General features: G+C 39.9%; 1 pseudogene; it reads right to left on the bottom strand.

Moving 5' to 3' along the window:
* Positions 1 to 1,712: 1,712 nt before the first annotated feature.
* LOC130029428 (cytochrome c-like) lies at positions 1,713 to 2,044 on the bottom strand (annotated as a pseudogene).
* Positions 2,045 to 21,150: the final 19,106 nt, after the last annotated feature.

Raw genomic sequence — 21,150 nt, 5'->3', positions numbered from 1 at the left:
ATCAAGGAAAGGTAAATGAAAAGAGGAGACGATATGAGAGTACGTCTGAACACTGAAGCGGAAGTCCACAAGTGTCCAGTACCAATGACTGATACTGGTGATTGGTCATTGGTCAGTGGTCACTTGCGATGATCCAAGCTTGTTTACAGACAACTGCTTGGGAGCCCCAAGATTCTACCAGGTGCTGGTAGGTTTGGTGGGAGAATGATGTCATAAAGCAGGCAGTTGAAAGGTAGAGGCTAGCCAATAGGGAGGTCAGATTCCCAAGAAGACTGGATTGGATAGACTGAGAGGTAGACTTAAGCAGGCTAGAGAGATGGAATCTTACAAGACAGTTATAACAGTTTCACCTTCCTCAGACTCTTAAGTTAGGGAAAGGCTCCTATTATACTGATGAGCTTACGTATTTCATTAATAAATCAACAGTTACTATGTAATACTTTATATTGCCTAGTTAACCAATAACATTAAGTTACTACTAGTGTATTTTGCATAATGTTTAATTATATTAAATTATATGTTAATGCTTTGTAATATACATTATTACTTACTTTAGGGTTAGGAAATGATGGATTATTATGAGCAATCTTCCCGTAACAAAAAACCCTAAGTTTAGTGTGTTCCACTAGCAAACATGCACCCAGAAAAGAATAGTAGGCAAGGATAGAATAGATGACAAAGTATCTGCCAGCTGTAAACTTGTGCCAGGCAAAATTTATAAATAAATCTTTTATTTATTTTGATTTTGGGGTCCTCACCTAGCCATGCTCAGGGCTTGCTCCTGGCTCCACACTCAGGAATCACTCCTGGAGGAGCTCAGTAGACTGGGTACAAGAGAGGTACCCTGACCACTGCATTATCTCTCCTGCTCAAACAACTTTATGTTTTATGGATGCCTACTGATTTCTGTGAACTACACTAGCCTCTGCTCTCCATGTCCCTGTGACATGTGTATATACTTCCTAACTGTCCTTGTTGTCTCTGTCAACTCCAACAATGGCTCACCTGTTGGGATCTGCTGGGGTTAGGGGAGCAATATTGTATTATATTGACCTGCCATGAGATCACTGAATGCTGCACAGGTGACCCTAACACTTGGCCAATCCGCGTGTTTGTCAACTTCTGTGTTTGTCTCATTCTCTGCAACTGACCGCTGCTGAATGGAGGTTCAAAGTGACAATTGGATTTGGCAGATGAGAAACAATTTAGACAGATTATAACCAATTCTTGTGATTAACAAATTATAACATCTATTAGAAAATCCCAAGTAGTGTGGGATAATTGAGGACCTCTAAAAAGAATCAGAAAGAACACAAGAAATGCTTGAAGGCAGTTTTCATTTAAAATAGTGTCATCATCTGGATCAAAGTGATAATTCAGTGGGAAATGCACTTGCCTTGCACGTGGTGGACCTGGATTCAATCCCTGCCATCCCAATATGTATGGTACCTTGAACCCTTGAGGATTGTCTTCATACATGGCAAGCATTTATCTTTCGGATTGCTTTTTGGTTTCCATCTCGTTAATCTCTGCTCTGAGTTTTATTATTTCCTTCCTCCTGTTTGGGTTGGGCTCCTTTTGTTGATCCTTCTCCAAGATCTTAAGCTATGAGTTTAGGTTATTTATGTGGGCTCGTTCCTCCTAAATATGGAATATATTTATTAAAAAATCATGTGACATTTGTTTCATAATAAATAAGGTGGTGCTAACTATTACTCATTAATAGCTTTGTTGAGATAAGCTATCAATTCTGCCTTTTCGGTCTTCTTAATAGGCATCAAAGATCATTTTTGTTTAAGGGATGTACTTCTTGGGATTGTCCAAATATTCCATCAGTGTGTCCTCTCCATAGGTGATGCCTTTGTTCTTGCTGGCATTAGAATAAGAGAATTCAGGGGCCTGACCCATCTTATGACAAACACACCATGGAGATTGGGCCTGAGCTTGTGCTTGCCTCCCTTCTCTACGGTAGGCACTGAGAGCACTTCTGGGCAAACATCATCTTGCTGTTCTCAATATCACCCACCTTAGAATCCTCCTTCATTGTACATGACTATGAAGCATCTTTCTCGCAAGCCCAACATCCTCTTCTTTATGGAAAGTGTTCTTTTACTGAACCTTGTCAAAGACAAATATAACAGGATATTAGTTAATGCAATAAAAAGAGATTTTATCTAGTACTTCGGTAGGGAAAAACCCTGAGCTCTATTCTGATTTGTGCATTGTGCAGAAATAATTGTTCGTTTTAAAGGGAGAATGAGAAAGTCAAATATATATATATATGCATATTTAGCCATGCTTAGTTAGTTACATATAACTCAGTGACAGTGTGATGTGTACATGTCTTTCATATCTAATGCTCTGGGTTTGATTTTGCTATGAAAAAGAAAAAAGTACACAGAAAGTAGAAATGGTGAAAAATTTAGCAGTGCAATTATACAAATTAGGAAGGAGATTAAGTTCACATATCTGGAAACTCATCCGAGTTTGCCATGAGCATAGATTTAGAGATTGGAGGCCTGGTCAAGTTAGATTTTAAGAAGAACTGCAAATTAATTTGTTAGTCTTTAGTTTTCTCAGGCATGAGCCTAAAGGGGGCTACAGTCATTCTGAGGCTAAGGCTTTTAGCTGTTTAAAATTATGTTAATGTGGATACTGGAGAGATAATACAGCAGGGAGGGTGTTTGCCTTGCACTTGTACAAATCCGGAGTCATGGGTAAGCCGTGAGTACTGCTGGGTTTGGCTCCCCTAAAAAAAAAACAAAAATATACTAAATCTTTGTCAAGTTGATTTTGGAGGGTCAGATGAGGTAGGACCACATCTGGTGTCCTCAATGTCACTCCTGATCAGGCTAGGGAACCATATGTCATGTCTGGGATTGAACCCAGGTTGGCACTATGATATTTTTCCAGACCCTCATAAAGTGTTTTAAAACCTATTTAAGAAACAATTTTGGGGCAAGGGAGAACAGGAGGTTAAGCTCTTACATTGCATGTGGCATAAGATGACTTTATGCCCAGCAAGTATATAAAGTTCAGGGGAAAAAAGGAAGAGGGGGGGGAGGAGGAGGAGGAGGAGAAAAAGGAGGAGATGGTGGAGGAGGAGGAGGAGGAGGAGGAGAAGAAGGAGGAGGAGGAGGAGGAGGAGGAGGAGGAGGAAGAAGGATGAGAAGAAGAAGAAGAAGAAGAAGAAGAAGAAGAAGAAGAAGAAGAAGAAGAAGAAGAAGAAGAAGAAGAAGAAGAAGAAGAAGAAGAAGAAGAAGAAGAAGACAATGACAACGACAGCAGCTGACTTCTTCGAGATAGTGGGCAACTGAGAAAGGAGATTCTGAAAGATCTGGTTAAAATTGCGACAGTGATACTGACTGTCCCATTAGAGCTACTGCTTCTTTGTTCTTTTTTTCTTCATATTACCTGTGAAACATGATTTGCCCTCATCCTTTCAGTAATTTTAAAGCTATTGGTTTTAACTAAATATGCCTTTCTTTAAAAAATCAGGTCTATGAAGTTTATCCTCTGAAGTGTAATGGAATCGCGCAACTTGACTGAAGTGGCTAAACCTATAGATAGTGTGAAAAAGACAGAACTCAACGATCTCAAGGCCAGGGGTATACTAGGGCATATATTTTACATTCTTAAAACATTGGGTTTGGTCCCTGGGATGAAAAATAAAAAAAGAAAAAACACAAAAATGTAGAAGGAGGAGGGAGAGGAAGAGGAGGAGGAGGCAGAAGAGGAAGAGGAGGAAGAAGGAGGAGGGGAAGAAGGAGTGGGAGGAGGGACAGGATGGGGCAGAAGGAGGGGGAGGAGGGGCAGGATGGGGGCAGAAGGAGGGGGAGGAAAGGGAGGAGGAGGAGGAACAGGAGGAGGAGGAACAGGAGGAGGAGGAGGAACAGTTACAGTTACAGTGAAGTCTGACCAGAATTTCATTTGTCAATTGCTTTGGTGGCAAGACCACTGAAGATTTTTAGCTTGGCAATGTTTTTCTTTCAAGTTTATCTCTGGAAACAACTTGAAGCAAAACAAAGAAAAGCTTCAAGTTAACCTTAGGCCTCTCCTTCTGTCATCCCTTCTCTTCTTATGTTCATGCTCATTCTTCTCAATTTATTTCCTCCAACGTTTCTTCTTTGCCCACATAAATCTTACCAACCATCTAATCCTCTTGTAAACTTTCTCTGGTCCAGTTCTTTGTTATTATTTATTTTCCTCCTTTCAATTTGTCCCATGATTTAGTGCTTTAGAGTTTAAATTGTCGCAACCATAATTTCAGTTGTCTTTATCTCCAATTTTTGATGATTTGTTGATTTTTTTTAAATAGAGTCCAGCACCTTTCTTTATATAGCTTCTATCTTATCTTCCACTCCTAACCTCTTTGTCTTAGGTAGCCCTTGCAGTGATGTTATCAATATCCACTTTTATGTTTTATTCCCTTTTATTTTATATTATTAGTGTTGTACACATGGTTAAAATCATCCAATAATTGTCCTTTTCTTCTAACTTACTCTGCTGCTCTTAATTCTTTTAAGTTCATTCCATTTTGCTGCTAATGGCAAAAGTTTACATTTTTAGACTAGCTAAATAGAATGCAATTGTGTAAGTTGTGCCACATTTATGCAAGTATCCATTGGTTGGTACTTATTTTTACTATTGTAAATTAAATAATGCTAAAACAAGCACTGAGGTGGATAATGTATTTTGCTTCAATACCTTTATATTCTTCAAATAATTCTGAGAATTAGGACTGTTGGACTCTATGGTAACTATATATTTAGCTTCTTAAAGAAGTTCTGTACCATATATAAACATTAGGTATACCAATTTACATTTGCACCAAAAAGTGTGAGTTCATTTTCTTCATTACCTCTCAACTCTTGATGTGTTGCTGTGTTAGACTCACAGGTGTGAAGCTGGAACTCATTGTGGTTCTTAGTTATTTATGCATGTATTTACTTTCTGGAGGTCTTTGGCTGCTGGAGCCCTGGTCGGGGCGGGGAGGGAAACTCAACCTGCTCCCCTCCAAGGGGCCCCGGCATGGACAGCCAGGTGCGGAGGCAGGAGAATCTGCACTGTTCTCTTCCGGGAGCTGGGTTTTATAGTCTCTGGGTCTTGGCTGTTGATGGGATTACACGGTGCCAGGGGGCCAGTTGGTGGGTGTGACCCCTGCCTACTGGAAGGTGGAGGATCTGGGTGGAGGATGCTCAGCCCCGATCCAAGCAGGCTTGGAGATCTCAGCCCTGGGACCCGCATGCCTTTGTTCCTCTGCCCGTACCTTCATGTATGTGGAGAGTGGTCTCAGCATGGTGGTGGTTGGTTCTGGAGGTCTTCGGCTGCTGGAGCCCTGGTCAGGGCGGGGAGGGAATCTCAACCCGCTCCTCTCCAAGGGGCCCCTTGGTGCGGGGGCAGGAGACTCTTATTATCTCATTCTTACTTTGGTCAAAATGGCAGGCTACCAAATGTAACCTGCCCACACAGCAGAGTCTGGCAAACTCCCCTTGGCGTACCCAATATGACAAATACGAGTAACAATGATGGGTCTCATTCTTCTAACCCTGAAAGAGCCTTTAATATGGGACTTTTTAAAAAAAAAATCTCAGGGCTAGGATGAAGGAGACGTTACTGGGACCTGCTTGAGGCAATCGACAAACAGGATGGTGGTATTTACTTTGATTTTGGGAGCCACATCCAGATGTGCTTGCTCAGGGCTTACTCCTGGCTCTGCATTCAGGAATCAATTCTGGCGGTGTGCAGGGGAACATATGGAGTGTAACTTGGGTTGGCTGTTTGAGAAGCACATGCCCTACTCACTGTACTATAACTCTTGCCCCTCATCATGCTTTCAATTTGCATTTCCCCCATGACCAGTGATAATGAGCATCTTTTTTTAATTTGTGTACAAGTAATTTGTATCTCTTCTTTAGAAAATAGGCTTGATATTTTGTTGTATTTTTTTCACTTTTATATTACTAGGCTCCATGAGTTATTTGTTTTACTTCAATGCTGTTACCTTTTTGTATACTTGATGTGTAAATGGTATTTCCCATTTAGAATGCGTTCTTAATTTTTGTATATATTTTATATATCTTTTTTCTATACAAAGTATTTCACCTTAATGCAATTTCAATTATTTATATTTACTTTTATTTGCCTTGTTGGGATTTAATCCTCAAAGACATCTCTAAAGCCAATATCTCATATATGTTAGGGAATAATATCGATCAAGAACTATTTCACCTATGTTCTCTTCTGTGAAGTTTTGGTTTTCGGTGTTAGATATATGTTCTTGATCTATTTTAAAACTGTTTTGTATGTGAATTTAGAGACCAGTGAAACTCAATATTTTGCTTGTGACTGTCCAGCTTTCCCAAAAACAGTCATTGAGGAAACTATCTATTTCATGGCCATGGATCCTTTGTAATTAATTGAATGTCCATAAATGTGTGGATATGTTCTTGGGCTTTCAAATGTACTCCGTTAACCTATATGTCTATTTTTATTCCAATAACATTTAATCAGTGTCACTTTGTAGTTCGATAAAAGTAGTTTGATAAAGTTTGAAGTTAGATAAAATAATATTAACCTTTTTCTCTTCCTTATGTACGATTTCTCTAGCAATTAGAGGACATAAAAATTTTTGACAGTCTTTTGATAAAGCTGTTAAATGTCCAACCCCTAGAGCCATTAGATTTATAATTAGGCTGAATCTATTAATTATTTGTGGATATTTTGTAGCAATATTTCTTAACTAATATCTAATTTTTCTCATCAGCAAAATGAGATAATAATATTATATTTTCACTGAGGACCCTGTTAAAAACTAATATTTTAATACTTACTGTAGCACTTAGAAAATAACACTATTTTGGGGGAAAAAATAACACCGTTATGGGGGAAAAAGAAAATAGCATTTTTGGTTTAATTTGTTATTGTTTTGTTTTGTGTCTTTGGATCATATCCAGAGGTGCTCAGAGATCTCTCCTAGTTCTGAGGTCAGGGATCAGTCCTGTTGAACTTTGGGGACCATAAGAGGTGTCCAGGATCAAACCTGTGTTCAGCCACATGAAAGCAAGTGCCCTACCCACCATATTCTCTCACTTCAGGCCTCTCATTTTATTTTTAAATGTATCTGTTTTTCAATTTTGAAAGAATAAATGATGCCTTAAATATTTGTTTTCATCTTTAGAGATTTTATTATATGGCAAATATAAAATAGTTATTTGTTGGATGAATAAATAAATGCATGTTAGCTTTTGGTTATTAACATAGCAGCATATTTAGCATCTTCCTTTTATTTAATCAATCAATATTTCCAAAGCACCTATTGGCATGAAAATTATGTTCCTGGAATCAAGAACCTAACAAATAGAAACATAAATAAATATGATGAGAAAATCACTGTTAAAAAGCTTCATTTGGGGCTGGAGCGATAGCACAGCGGGTAGGGCGTTTGCCTTGCACACAGCCAACATGGCCGACCCAGGTTCAATTCCCAGCATCCCATATGGTCCACCGAGCACCGCCAGGAGTAATTCCTGAGTGCATAAGCCAGGAATAACTCCTGAGCATCACCGGGTGTGACCCAAAAAGCAAAAAAAAAAAAAAAGCTTCATTCACATAGGAACACTCACAGTCCAACGAAGAGTACTGCCAATAATAAATCATTTGGGGGTGGGGAGTGGATTTATACTCAGGTAAAATCAGGCTCAGTGATGTGGCCTTTCTGACTAGAGAAATATATACTTAGTACCAGGAAAAAAAAAAGAAAGGTAAAATGGCATGACTTTAATGTGTCCATAAAGCTTTAGCAAAAGTCTTAATTTTTACAGAGGAGAAAATCAGAACTGATGGTAGTTTTTTGTGCAAGCAGATTTAGGTCTAACAACTTATTATGGTGTTAATTTTCTCTTGTATATACACACAATCCAAACAAAGCATCACCAGCATAAACAATACTTCTATATCCAGTTGTTTTGTCCTCCAACTATACTTAGTAGCAACTATTACCTTAATAAAAGTGGGGACTTAATTCACAGCCATTTAAGTGAACTCGTCTCTTCTTGCTTGAGTGCAGCTTAGGAAAGAGCCAGAAACAGAACAAGTTATTATGTAATTATAGAATCAGATTAAAGAAAAGGCCATTTAACTGCAATTAGCATTATAATAATTTATTTATTAAATGTCAGGATGTACATTTATGTTCTATCAATATGGTACTATGTGTACCCCATTAACTTGTAAAATGCAAGGTTAGTAACCTGCAATACTCCTTGAAGTTGTGTAACTAGATTTCATTCTGTTCCTCTCTGATCTAGCATCTTACAGCTTGTTTAGGTCATTTAATTGTAGCTATTTAATTCTTCCTTGGTCATCTGTGGGTCTTTATTCCTGCTAATTAAATAGACCTGTGCTAAAAACAGTTGTCTTCCTGAACATCTGGAAGATCAAGAAGGAAATCCTGAGTTCCAATTAATTTTCACATTTGCACTTTATAATGAGTGATTCAAAACATTATGCACAGTTCCTTATTCTAGAAACCATTAAGATGAGTATTTTTTTCCCTTTATATTATTTTATTTTTTTTTACAGTTGTAAATTTACAATTTTTTGTGCTTTGGTTTCAATTATACAATGATCAGATACCCATCCCTCCACCAGTGCCCATTTTCCACCACCATGGATAATATCCCTCCCACCCCCATCCCCCCATCCCCCCTGTCTCTGTGGCAGGGCAATCCCCTGTGTTCTCTCTCTCCTTTTGGGTGTTGTGGTCTGCAAAAGAGGCATTGAGTGGCAAACATGTTCAGTCCATAGTCTACTTTCGACATGCATCTCCCCTCCTGGGAGGATCCTCCAAACATCCTTTATTTGGTGCTCCCTTCTCTATCTGAACTGCCCTTTCCTCTAGGATACCCGGCTGGCCTCTAAATTATGGAGTAATCCTCCTGGTGCTGATCTCAGCTATTCTTGGGTATTAATCTCATACTTTGTTACTTTATATCCCCCCAGATGAATGCAATCTTTCTATGTCTATCCCTCTCTTTCTGACTCATTTCGCTTAGCATGATACTTTCCATATTGTACCACTTGTATGTAAATTTCATGACTTCATCTTTTCTAACAGCTACATAGTACTCCATTGTGTAGATGTACCAAAGTTTCTTTAACCAGTCATCTGTTCTTGGGCATTCAGGTTTCTTCCAGTTTCTGGCTACTGTAAAGAGTGCTGCAATGAACAAACAAGTGCAGGTGTCACTTCGACTATACATTTTTGCCTCTCTGGGATATATTCCCAGGAGTGGTATTGCTGGGTCAAATGGGAGCTCAATTTCTAATTTTTTGAGAATCGTCCATACTGTTTTCCAGAAGGGCTGAACCAGTGGACATTCCCACCAACAGTGAAGGAGTGTCCCTTTCTCGCCACATCAGCGCCAGCATCGTTTGCTTTTGTTCTTTTGAATGTGGGCCAGTCTCTGAGGTGTGAGATGGTATCTCATTGTGGTTTTGATCTGCATCTCCCTGATGATTAATGATGTAGAGCATTTTCTCATGTGCTTTTTTGCCATTCGGATTTCTTCTTTGAGAAAGTTTCTGTTCATTTCATTGCCCCATTTTTGGATGGGGTTGGATGTTTTCTTCTTGTGGAGTTTAACCAGTATTTTGTATATCCTGGATATCAACCCCTTGTCAGATGTGTATTCAGTGAATATCCTTTCCCATTCTGTAGACTGTCTTTGTATTTTGGTCACTGTTTCTTTGGAGGTGCAGAAGCTTCTTAGTTTAAGATAGTCCCATTTATCTATCTCTGTTTTCACTTGCTCGGCCAGTGACGTGGCATCTTTGAAGATACCATTAGCTTCAATGTCATGGAGGGTTTTGCCAACTTTATCTTCAATGTACCTTATGGTTTCTGGTCTGATGTTGAGGTCTTTAATCCATTTTGATCTTACTTTTGTACATGGTGTTAGGCAGAGTTCTGAGCCTATTTTTTTGCATGTAGCCGTCCAGTGATGCCAACACAATTTATTAAAGAGGCTTTCCTTACTCCACTTCACACTACTTGCACCTTTATCAAAGATTAGATGAGCATATGATTGAGGAGAGATGTCAGTGTATTCAACCCTGTTCCATTGGTCTGCAGTTCTGCCTTTCTTCCAGTACCATGCTGTTTTAATTATTACTGCTTTGTAGTACAGTTTGAAGTTCGGGAGGTTGATTCCTCCCATTTTCTTTTTCCCAAGAATTGCTTTAGCTATTCGTGGGGGCTTATTGTTCCATATAAATTTCAGGACTGTTTGCTCCATTTTTTTGAAGAATGTCATGGCTATCCTTATAGGGATTGCATTGAATTTATACAATGCTTTTGGTAGTATTGCCATTTTGACAATGTTAAGTCTCCCGACCCATGAGCAGGGGATATCTTTCCATTTCCTCATGTCCTCTTTTATTTCCTGAAGTAGCGTTTTGTAGTTTTCTTTGTACAGGTCCTTTACTTTCTTAGTTAAGCTGATTCCTAGGTACTTGATTTTCTGGGGCACAATTGTGAATGGGATTGTTTTTTTCATGTTGCTTTCTTCTCTCTCACTGTTTGCGTATAGGAAAGCCATGGACTTTTGGGTATTGATTTTATAACCTGCAACTTTACTATACGAGTCTATTGTTTCTAGGAGTTTTTTGGTGGAAGTTATTGGGTTCTCTAAGTAGAGTATCATATCATCTGCGAATAGTGAGAGCTTGATTTCTTCCTTTCCTACCTGAATGCCCTTAATATCTTTTTCCTGCCTAATCGCTATTGCAAGTACTTCCAGTACTATATTGAACAGCAGTGGAGAGAGTGGGCATCCCTGTCTCGTCCCTGATCTTAGAGGGAAGGCTCTCAGTTTTTCCCCATTGAGGATGATGCTTGCTGTAGGCTTGTGGTAGATGGCTTTAATTATGTGGAGGAAGGTCCCCTCTATATCCATTTTGGCTAGGGTTTTCATCATAAAGGGGTGCTGGATTTTATCAAATGCTTTCTCTGCATCTATTGATATGATCATATGCTTTTTATCTTTTCTTTTGTTGATATGGTGGATTATGTTGATTGATTTCCGAATGTTAAACCACCCTTGCATCCCTGGGATGAATCCTACTTGGTCATTGTGTATGAACTTTTTGATGAGTAGTTGGATTCTATTTGCTAGTAGTTTGTTGAGGATCTTTCCATCTGTGTTCATCAGGGATATCAGCCTGTAATTCTCTTTCTTTGTGGTATCTCTGTCTGCTTTTGGTATCAGTGTGATATTTGCTTCGTAGAAACTGTTCGGAAGTGTTTTTGATATTTCAATTTCGTGGAAAAGCTTAAAGAGCATCGGGAGTAAGTCCTCTTTAAAGATTTGGAAGAATTCACTAGTGAATCCATCCAGGCCAGGACTTTTGTGCTTGGGGAGACTTTTTATTACCATTTCAATTTCCTTGATGGTGATAGGTCTGTTCAGGTATTCCAGGTCTTCTTGGTTCAGCCTTGGGAGTCTGTAGGAGTCTAGGAATTTATCCATTTCCTCGAGGTTTTGATGTTCCATGGCATAAAGCTTCTCAAAGTACTCCCTGAGGATCCTCTGAATTTCTGTGGTTTCTGTTGTAACGACCCCCTTTTCATTTCTGATTCTGTTTATTAGGGTTTTCTCTCTCCCTTTCTTTGTGAGTTTTGCTAGAGGCTTATTGATCTTGTTAATTTTCTCAAAGAACCAGCTTTTGGTTTCATTGATCTTTCGGATTGTTTTTTGGGTTTCCATCTCGTTAATCTCTGCCCTGAGTTTTATTATTTCCTTTCTCCTGTTCGGGTTGTGCTCCTTTTTTTGGTCCTTCTCCAAGCTCTTAAGCTGTGAGGTTAGGTTACTTATGTGTGCTCGCTCCTCCTTCCTGAGGAATGCTGTAGAGCTATAAACTTTCCTCTTAACACAGCCTTTGCTGTGTCCCATAAGTTTTGGTAACTCGTGTTCTCATTTTCATTCGTTTCTAGGAATCTTTTGATTTCCTCTTTGATTTCCTGTCTAATCCACTCGTTGTTCAATAGTGCACTGTTTAATTTCCAGGTGTTTGATTTAGTTTTCTGTTTTTGTGTGTGATTTACTTCTAATTTCAGCGCATTATGGTCTGAGAAGTTTGTTGATACAATCTCTACCTTCTTAATTTTATGGAGGCATGTTTTGTGGCTCAGCATGTGGTCTATCTTGGAGAATGTTCCATGTACGCTTGAGAAGAATGTGTATTCAGCTTTTTGTGGATGAAGTGTCCTGTATATATCTACTAAGTCCCTTTCTTCCATTGTTTCCCTCAAATGAAGTATGTCCTTGCTAAGCTTGAGTCTGGTTGATCTATCAAGAGGTGACAAAGCAGTGTTGAAGTCTCCCACTAGTATTGTGTTGCTATTGATGTCTTTTTCCAAATCTATGAGTAGTTGTTTTAAGTACTTTGCTGGTCTCTCATTAGGTGCATATACATTTATTATTGTAAGTTCTTCCTGTTGTACAGATCCTTTGATCAATAAGAAATGGCCTTCACTGTCTCTTATGACCTTCCTCACTCTGAAATCGATGTGGTCTGATATAAGGATGGCTACCCCAGCTTTTTTATGGGAGCTGTTTGCCTGTAGGATAGTTTTCCAGCCTTTGACTCTGAGTCTGTGTTTGCTTTGACTATTGAGATGCGTTTCTTGCAGGCAGCAGAATGTTGGGTTCAATTTTCTAATCCATCCTGCCACTCTATGTCTTTTAATTGGTGCGTTTAGCCCATTGACATTGAGAGAGATTATTGTTATGGGATTTTGTCCCATTGTTCTGTTGAAATTTGGTGTATTTGAGGGGCCTTTCTTGCCTTAAATTAGCCCATTTAGTTGTTCTTGTAACCATGGTTTTGAGTCTATGAAGTTCCTGAGCTGTTGTTTGTCTGTGAAACTGTGTGTTGTTCCTTCTATTATGAATGAGAGTCTTGCTGGGAAAAGTATTTTTGGGGAGGCATTTATTTCATTGAGTTTTTTTACTATGTCCCACCACTGTTTTCAGGCCATGAGGGTTTCATCAGAAAAATCAGCTGTGAATTTTAAGGATGCTCCTTTGTAAGAGATTTCTTTCTTCGATCTTGCTGCTTTCAGAATTTTGTCTCTGTCTAAGGTTTTGGTCATTTTGATCAGAATGTGTCTTGGGCTATTTTTATTCGGATTTCTTCTAGCTGGTACCCTTCGGGCCTCCTGAATGTGGTCACAAGTTTTCTTCAGCTCTGGAAATGTTGTAGCAATGATGTCTTTGACAGGTTCTTCTTCATCAAGGTTTTCTTCCTGTCCCTCTGGGACTCCAATAATTCTTATGTTACCCCTCTTGACTTCATCACGATCTTCTCTTGCCATCTGTTTCCGAATTGTGAGTCTCTTTTCCATTTTCTGCTCTTTTCTGGAGAGTCTCTGAACTTCATCTTCGAGCTCACTGATTCTGTTCTCAGCCGCTCTTACTCTGCTGCTGAGTCCTAAGATGAGTATTTTTACAAAAAATACTTGACAAAGATCAAAGATGGACTCTAAAGAGAAAACTTTGAGCTGAGATATCACTTAGCTATCTCCTTTTCTTCATCATGCAGTTTAAGTCAGTTGATAGTTGAAAATAAGCCCATCTTCAATACTGCTCCAATGATAAAATGGTAGCAGAGAAGGGAAAAAAATAAATAAAAATAAACTGTTTAGCATTTCTTTCACTGATGCAATGTGAAATATTGAGCCTGAACTTTCATATGTATGGTCCTAATAGATGTGCTGAGGACTTTGCATTACATTTTATGAGCAAATTATCTGAGCTACAGGGATCACTCATGAATGAGGATTCATTTCGGGTTTACTGGATTTCAAAATCTTTTGGAATAGCTCACACTCCAGGTGTTTCTACAGAGAAAACTTTACATCAGAGCTAACTCTTGATTTTACAGAACTGATTATCTTACATGAAGATTAAGCACCTTCTGTTTATCTTCTTCCTCTTCACTCTTAGTGGTCTATTATTTACCATTAATTGATTGCTCAAATCACCTACACAGGGTATAATCAAGAGTTAGAGGAATAAACAAAAATAACTATACTCTAGTTATAACAACATCCAACCATTGGTAAAATTTCGGGGTAGTATGTGTATGGTTGTGTTCTAAACTGTTTCCATTATAGAGGATCACTGTCACTGTCACTGTCCTCCCATTCTTCATTGATTTGCTTGAGTGGGCCCAGTAATGTCTCCATTGGAGACTGTTGTTGTTACCCTGTTTGGCATATCGAATATGTCATGGGTAGCTTGCCAGGCTCTGCCGTGCGGGCGAGATACTCTCGGTAGCTTGCCGGGCTCTCCGAGAGGGGCAGAGGAATCGAACTCCGCTTGGCCATGTTGGCTGCATGTAAGGCAAACACCTTACCCACTGTGCTATTGCTCCAACCCATTATTGAGGATACTGATATGTATATCCTTTCACTGCTCAGGCTAAGATTATTCAAGTACAGTAATTTTTTTGACTTTCTAGCCTCTCACCTCCATATCACCATTTTACCACCATGTCATTCTCAGAAATTAAGTTATTATACTCTATGTTTATGTTTTATGAGTTCATGATGAGGATACTTTGGCAAGAAGTTTGCAATGTGTTATTTGCATCCCAGTGTTCAGCACTGTTGTATGTAGTAGAAGCCAATAAATGCTGTAATTTATAAAAGAAAAAAGTGTCAAATTATCATCACTAAGCAGGTTAACTTAATTCAAAACTGAGCCTCAGCTTCCTTACTTGAAAATGTATAATTATTGCATTTTTCAAAGATAAAGTATAAGGATTAGACATGGCTAAGTACATTTTGATTATTGAAAATTGCTGTGCAAATGTGGGATAAGTATATGTTTTCACAATTAATTTCTAACTATGGAAAAATCTTCTGGCACAAAATATATATTTATTTTCTACTTTTCCTCCTCCTTCACCACAATGCAACCCACACAATATCAGGAATTAAGAGAAAATGGAGAGTTTTAATTACAGGGAATTGGACAGTGTCAGTTCTCGAATTGTTTACTACCATATTTTTCTTGTGTTCTTTTTTTCCACTTATAAGGAAAGCAGGCAAATCCTCACTGAAGTGCCACCATACTACAAGTTCCCCCCTGCAGTTCCCAGGGTCTCTTGAACAGAGCAGTAGTTGTGAACCCACTATATAAATAAAACCTAAGGTCACTCCAGTTCTGAGGGGTGTCAGATTTACGTAAGTCACTTAGTTATCACTTTTCATAGTAATAATACCTAAGTGTCCTTCTTATTCTTAAATGACACTATCATCCCATTATACTGCATAAGTGTGAGGACAAAATAATCTATTAGTTTGATCATTATATGCAGCTTTTGAAATAGGGGCATAACAATGTTATTTTAATAGTAAATAGTCCCTTGATCTCTCAAAGAAAACCAATTATTTCATTTGAAAATCTTAAGAAGAGTTGTGGACAATCTACTAATACTCAAAATTACCCTCTCTTTTCAGTGTGTTATAGAAAAAAAAATAAAAACTATTTTTGGAATATTTACCTTTCTTCAAATTGTTTTTTCTGATTTCTTTATAATTCAATATTGGACAAAAGGCAAAACCTCCAAAAGTTTCTATTGCCTCAATAATGCATATGGATACTTTTTTGAGAGGTGTAGAAGGTAGGATGTACTAGGGGCTGGGGGAGCCCCACCCAGCTGTACTTAGCTGTACTTAGGGTTTACTCCTGGTATTTGTTCAGGGATTCCTCCTGATGGGGTCTGGGATATTATCTATGGTGCTGTCGGTCAAACCCTGGATGAATTGATGACAAGAGTTAGAGAATTAAGTAAAATAATTATACAAATGATCAGAAAGATTGTAGCTACAGAGGAGTTGACCATAAAAGCAATATGACAGTGATAAATATAATTCTATACCTCGAAGGCAAAACTGATTATCAGTAATATTGATTATTTTATGCAAATTAAGAAAATATTGAGTGAATTTTGGTAGACTGAAGGAATTCCCCAATATGTCTTAATCCTTGCCTACTTTCATTCTCTCATTTTGAACTTGTCAAATGCAGGGCAAGGACTCTAAGAATAAAAATTTCCACAACAACATTGAATTTGTATGTAGTATATATAAGAAGAACTTGGTAAAATACATGTGGTTCATACGCAGGTGAATAAACTGTAAGACTGAGGGATAGTCTATAGCAGTAGCACTTTTAGTTTACTGTTATTTAGTTTACTGTTACAATTCCAAAATAAAAGATACACTATTTTCTATCTTATTATAAAGCAAAGGAAGTTAAATACTTCATAAGATTCTTCATGTTTAGAGGCAGCAAATGTCACTTCTAATAAAGCTGAGCAGTTTGTATACCAGGTCACCCAAAGACTACAAGCTTTGAGGGAGACCCAAACCACAAAAAGCTGAAAAGAGAGATTAGGCTGTAGTACAAGAAGCAAAATGCTATGTGCTCTACATTACCTGAGACTGAAGGAATTCTACACTATTGGTATCTGGATGGATCAAATGTCACATGGGCTTAGTGGAAAACTCTTCATGGAGAATTATAAGTTGATTCCTAGAGTTCTAGATGTGGACAATATTAAGGGCAGTATTAAATGTTACTAGACCTTGGTTAAAAATAAGCATCTAGATATGAAATCAGCCCTACTCTCAAATTATACTTCCCCTAGCCACCCACGTTCTTGGGGCCCCGGGCCACTCCCCCAGCTGGGGCTGCCCGGGCCATGGGACAGATGGTGGATGAAACTAGGGCCATGCCTGTTGATTGATCAGATGCTTTTTATAGCATTCTCTCCACAGGCCTGCCCCAGTCTCTCTGAGCCTCCTATTCTAGTCTCACACTCCCCTCATTCCTGTCTCCTGTCTCTCCCCCTTATCTCTCCGCTCCATCTCGCAGCCTGGGCTCTCTCTGTCCACGTGCTTGCTCCTGTATTCTTCTACATTCTTCTCTCTCTGTCCTCCTTGCTAGCCTCTCCCCGCTGTCCATCATGCTGCGCTCTCTCTCTCTCTCTCTCTCTCTCTCTCTCTAGTTCTCTGGTCTCTCCAACTCCCCAGCACCCTGGGTCCACACTACACCCAGTCAGGTAGCAAAATCAACATAAGAAAGCCCTTCCTGAGGGCCCACCAAGTTCAAAGGGAACAACACCTAAAAGGTATTTCAAAGTACTTCCTGACTGCCCCAGGCAAAATACCTCCTAAGGTGTTTTTCTCCTTTTCTCAGTCCAATAACTATCAACATCTTAATACTTGCTATTTTTGTATGGACACTATAAGAGATACCATTGAGGCTTGTAGGGCAGCTCTCCTGGGAACACCTTGCCACAGACTCAGACTACGGCACTCAGGCCAGATCATTTCTAACCCTAGCAGGGTCAAAATCTAGCTATTACTTTTTGGATCATGACAGCATTTGCCATGGCCAAGCTCTTAACTTATAGTTAAGCATTATGTTGCTTTGGCCAGGCCCATCTCAATGCCAGGGTAGAACATCTTACCGCTTGCCCTGGTTCCATCTAGTCCCTCGTCAGGACCCTGCTCTTGGAGATGCTAGAAAGTAAGGGCAGCTGAAGCTTAGGTGAGAGAACAGATGCCCAGGAGGGAATTATCACTGAGAGTCATATAACAAAAGCATAGCATATACTGTCTTCTTGTGTCCATACCAAAAGGACATTGCCCTGAATAAACTATGCAAAGGACTTAGGGAGAAGAGAAAAACAATATTTACAAGTCAACAAAGCACAAAGAAAGAAGTTACCAAAAAACCCCCCCAGAGGACTGGGAGCACTGTGATGGGAGTAACCGAATAAACCTAAAATACCTGAGACTATGCAGAAAGGACAAAACAGTGTTATCCTATCGGCCAGAAATATAGTAGAGTGGGTAGGTGTTTGCCTTGGATGCAGCAGTCCCAGGGTTTATTCCCGGCATGCCATATGATTCCCTGAGCACCGCCAGGACTAATTCCTGAGTGCAGACCCAGGTGTAACCCCTGAGCATCACTGGGTATTTCCCCAAAGCAAACAAAAGAAGAATAAAACATGGGCAATTTATTGGGAGATGGAAGCGTCACACCCAGGATCCAGTGCATAAGCAGATTAACACTGATTTTTGTTACCCAGTGTGATCCGTGTTTACCATCAGCTCAGTGCCCTGGCCACACTCGGAGAGGTGCTCTTTATCATCAGTGAAACAGATAAGCTTTGGAGCTTTGAAATTAAAATGAACAAACACACTAGCGTGCTTAACGCAGAAATGATAATAATAAAAGGTTCATAAGTACTTTTGGCACGGATTGTTTCTATCTTTAAGATGTATCTCTCTTTGAAGAAGGGGGAATGCCCTGCCACAGAGGCAGGGTGGGATGGGGGGGGGGATGGGGGGTGGGAGGAATGCTGGGACCTGTGGTCGGGGAGGATGGGCACTGGTGGAGGGATGGGTACTTGATCATTGTATAACTGAAACCCAAGCACAAAAATTTAGCCCTTTCTCCCCGCTCTGTGAAGTAGAATTTTGCACGAAGGAGACGGTGGTCCGATCCCGTTCGAAATTTTGAGACAACAGCGACATTGTCCCCAGAACCTCAGGGTGTGCGCGACACCAGGTTCTGAGCAAGGGGAACTGCCTGAGATTCCACAGGAACCCGACCCCCATGGAGCAGTTCATTCATAGAAGGTCCTGAGCCCAAATAAGGAGATCTGATTGAGATTATCAGCGGTTGTTTCAAGTACTGTGTGTGTGGGACCTAATTCTATGGTCCATTTTACTGTCAACAGTAAGGACGGGGTCTCTGTAGAGGATGGACTGAGGTGACTGTGGGTTCAATTCACACTGTGTGGGTCTCCGCTGCAGGCCTGACCAGCAGGCACAGCAACAATGTCACATGACCATGGCTGTCCCTTGTAGGTCCATTGGCTGTTGATCACCTGTAGACAAAGTTCCTGGACAGGCTATGGACACGTCCTGTTAGAGAGTGGGGGGGTCACCCAGCCCCTGTTGGGGACATAGTGCTTCCTTCCCACGCTCAATCTCTTCTGTAGCTGCTGATCTGCAAGGGCATGAGGGACAGGAAGCAGGGGCTCCCCCAACACTCACACTGCCACAGAGCCACGAAAGAAGCATGGCCCTACTGACGGTGGGTGTCCCTGTATCCCATCTCTCTGAACTATAGCCTCTGAAGTTCAATAAGAAGCGCCTTGGGGTGGGCTGGCAAGAGAGCAGGTAGGAACGACCTTGGCAGGGTGGAGCCAACCCCCTCTTCTCAGCCTCTTGGCTTAGAGTTTTGACCTAGTTATTGGATCCCCAATCAATATTCCCACATAAGGTTCTTTTGTTTTTGAATACATAGATTTTCATTTCTTAGGAGGGTGGGAAAGAAGCCCTTACTCTTCTACCTTTGGTCCAGAGTCTCTCTAGGTGTGGGCACCCCCTACAGGAGAGACAAGAAGCACATTGGTCTGGGCAGGATGGAAAGGAGAAGGGAGAGATGTGGGGATGCTTGGGAGCCTGGATGGGTGGGGGAAGAGGATTGGGGCAGGGGTTAGGGAAAGAGTCAGAAGATTATGCAGCAGAGGAGGGATGATGTAATGGGGCAATCTGAGGTCAGAGATATTGAGGCAGCATGAGAACCCGGCTGTGATTTTATGCATAAGAATGAATCCTTGGTATAAATTTCAGGGGGCCTTCTGGATCTGTGCGCAGGAGGCCTGAGTCCTCATCACAATTCTCCAGTCCCTCTGCTCCGGGGGTCCTCTGGGCTTGAGGCTCTGGTGCTGCTCAGACCCTGCAGTGATCTGGCCACATCCAGCATTTGTCCAGACCATGTAGTGCCAATACTTCCACTACCCAGCCGTCGCCACACTCCAGGATGCTTTCCGGACCCGCTTTCCGGACACATCATAAGACACTAAATACCCATCTTCCGGAATTGTTGTACCGTATTTGATAGGGCTCAAATATGGTAACACCTACAAGGGTGATTAGAGGTCACCCCAAAAGCCTCTATCCCTCTCGGAAAGACTGGCAAATAAATAAAAAATTTTTAAAAAAAGAAAATAAAAGTATAGCAACTAAAGTTATTGGAACCCCTCACGAGCACCAGACACAACTATAGAAGTGAGCATACTGGCTAAAACGTGCAGTATCTCATTCGGGCTTGAATATGTCCCCTGTCATTGAGACAACTGTAACCATAAAAGAAAGGAAAGTGGGATGGAGAGGATTAAAGGGGGTACCATTATACTACTGGAAGATTTTATTTGAGGTGTGTGGTGTGTACTCTCTAGCATGTCTCATAAAAATGCAGTAGAGGATATAGATTAAATAATTGTGCCGGGGTGGGTACTTGAACATTGACTGAAACACAATCATAAAAGTCTGTAAGTCTGTAAATGTATCTCACTATAATTCATTAAAATAAAAAAATTTAAAATAAATTAAACAAAAAGATGTATCTCTCTTTATTTTCAAAATAATTAATTTTCTTTTATTCTCAGCAATTGCTTTAGTCTTTTTCTTATCACATCAGAACATGTTTTCCAAGTAAAAATGCTTTCAATTGTTCTTTGTGACCAACGACTGCCTAGGGTTGAACCAATGACTTTTCTTGGGTGACAGAGCAGAATAAATTCTGAATTACTCAGAGTCTTGTGTGCTATCCAATCCTTTGCATTCTTTACTGGTATTGCTAAGTTGAGCATTATATTCATGAAACATTCCCATTTTTTCCTCAGGTTATCTCTTTAAAAATGGAATCATCTACGAGTGTTATAACTGGTACAATATTTTTATTCAAGGCAATAGATTTATTTTTTTTGCATGAGAGTATGTTATCTTTATATTACATTTACATACTTGTTCTTCTCTTAGAACAACTGGCTTTTGATGTGGGTTTTGCTGCCTTCTTAAAGGCCTCTGCCTGCCTTGAATTTCTGCTGTGGTTATGTTACTTTGATTGCCACATCAAGGCTTTCAGAGAACTCTTAAACTGTATGACCATTAGTACCATTGTAAAGTGGTTTGCTGAGAGAGTTTCAGATTGACTAAGAGCAATGTGGTTAAGATACCACAAAGACTGAGCAACAGTTGAACCCTCTGTGTCA

Source organism: Sorex fumeus, unplaced genomic scaffold (assembly GCF_029834395.1).
Source record: "Sorex fumeus unplaced genomic scaffold, SorFum_2.1 ptg000043l, whole genome shotgun sequence".
Lineage (NCBI taxonomy): Eukaryota > Metazoa > Chordata > Mammalia > Eulipotyphla > Soricidae > Sorex > Sorex fumeus.
Note: the sequence above shows the minus strand (reverse complement) of the source record. Positions and strands in the feature narration are given on the sequence as shown.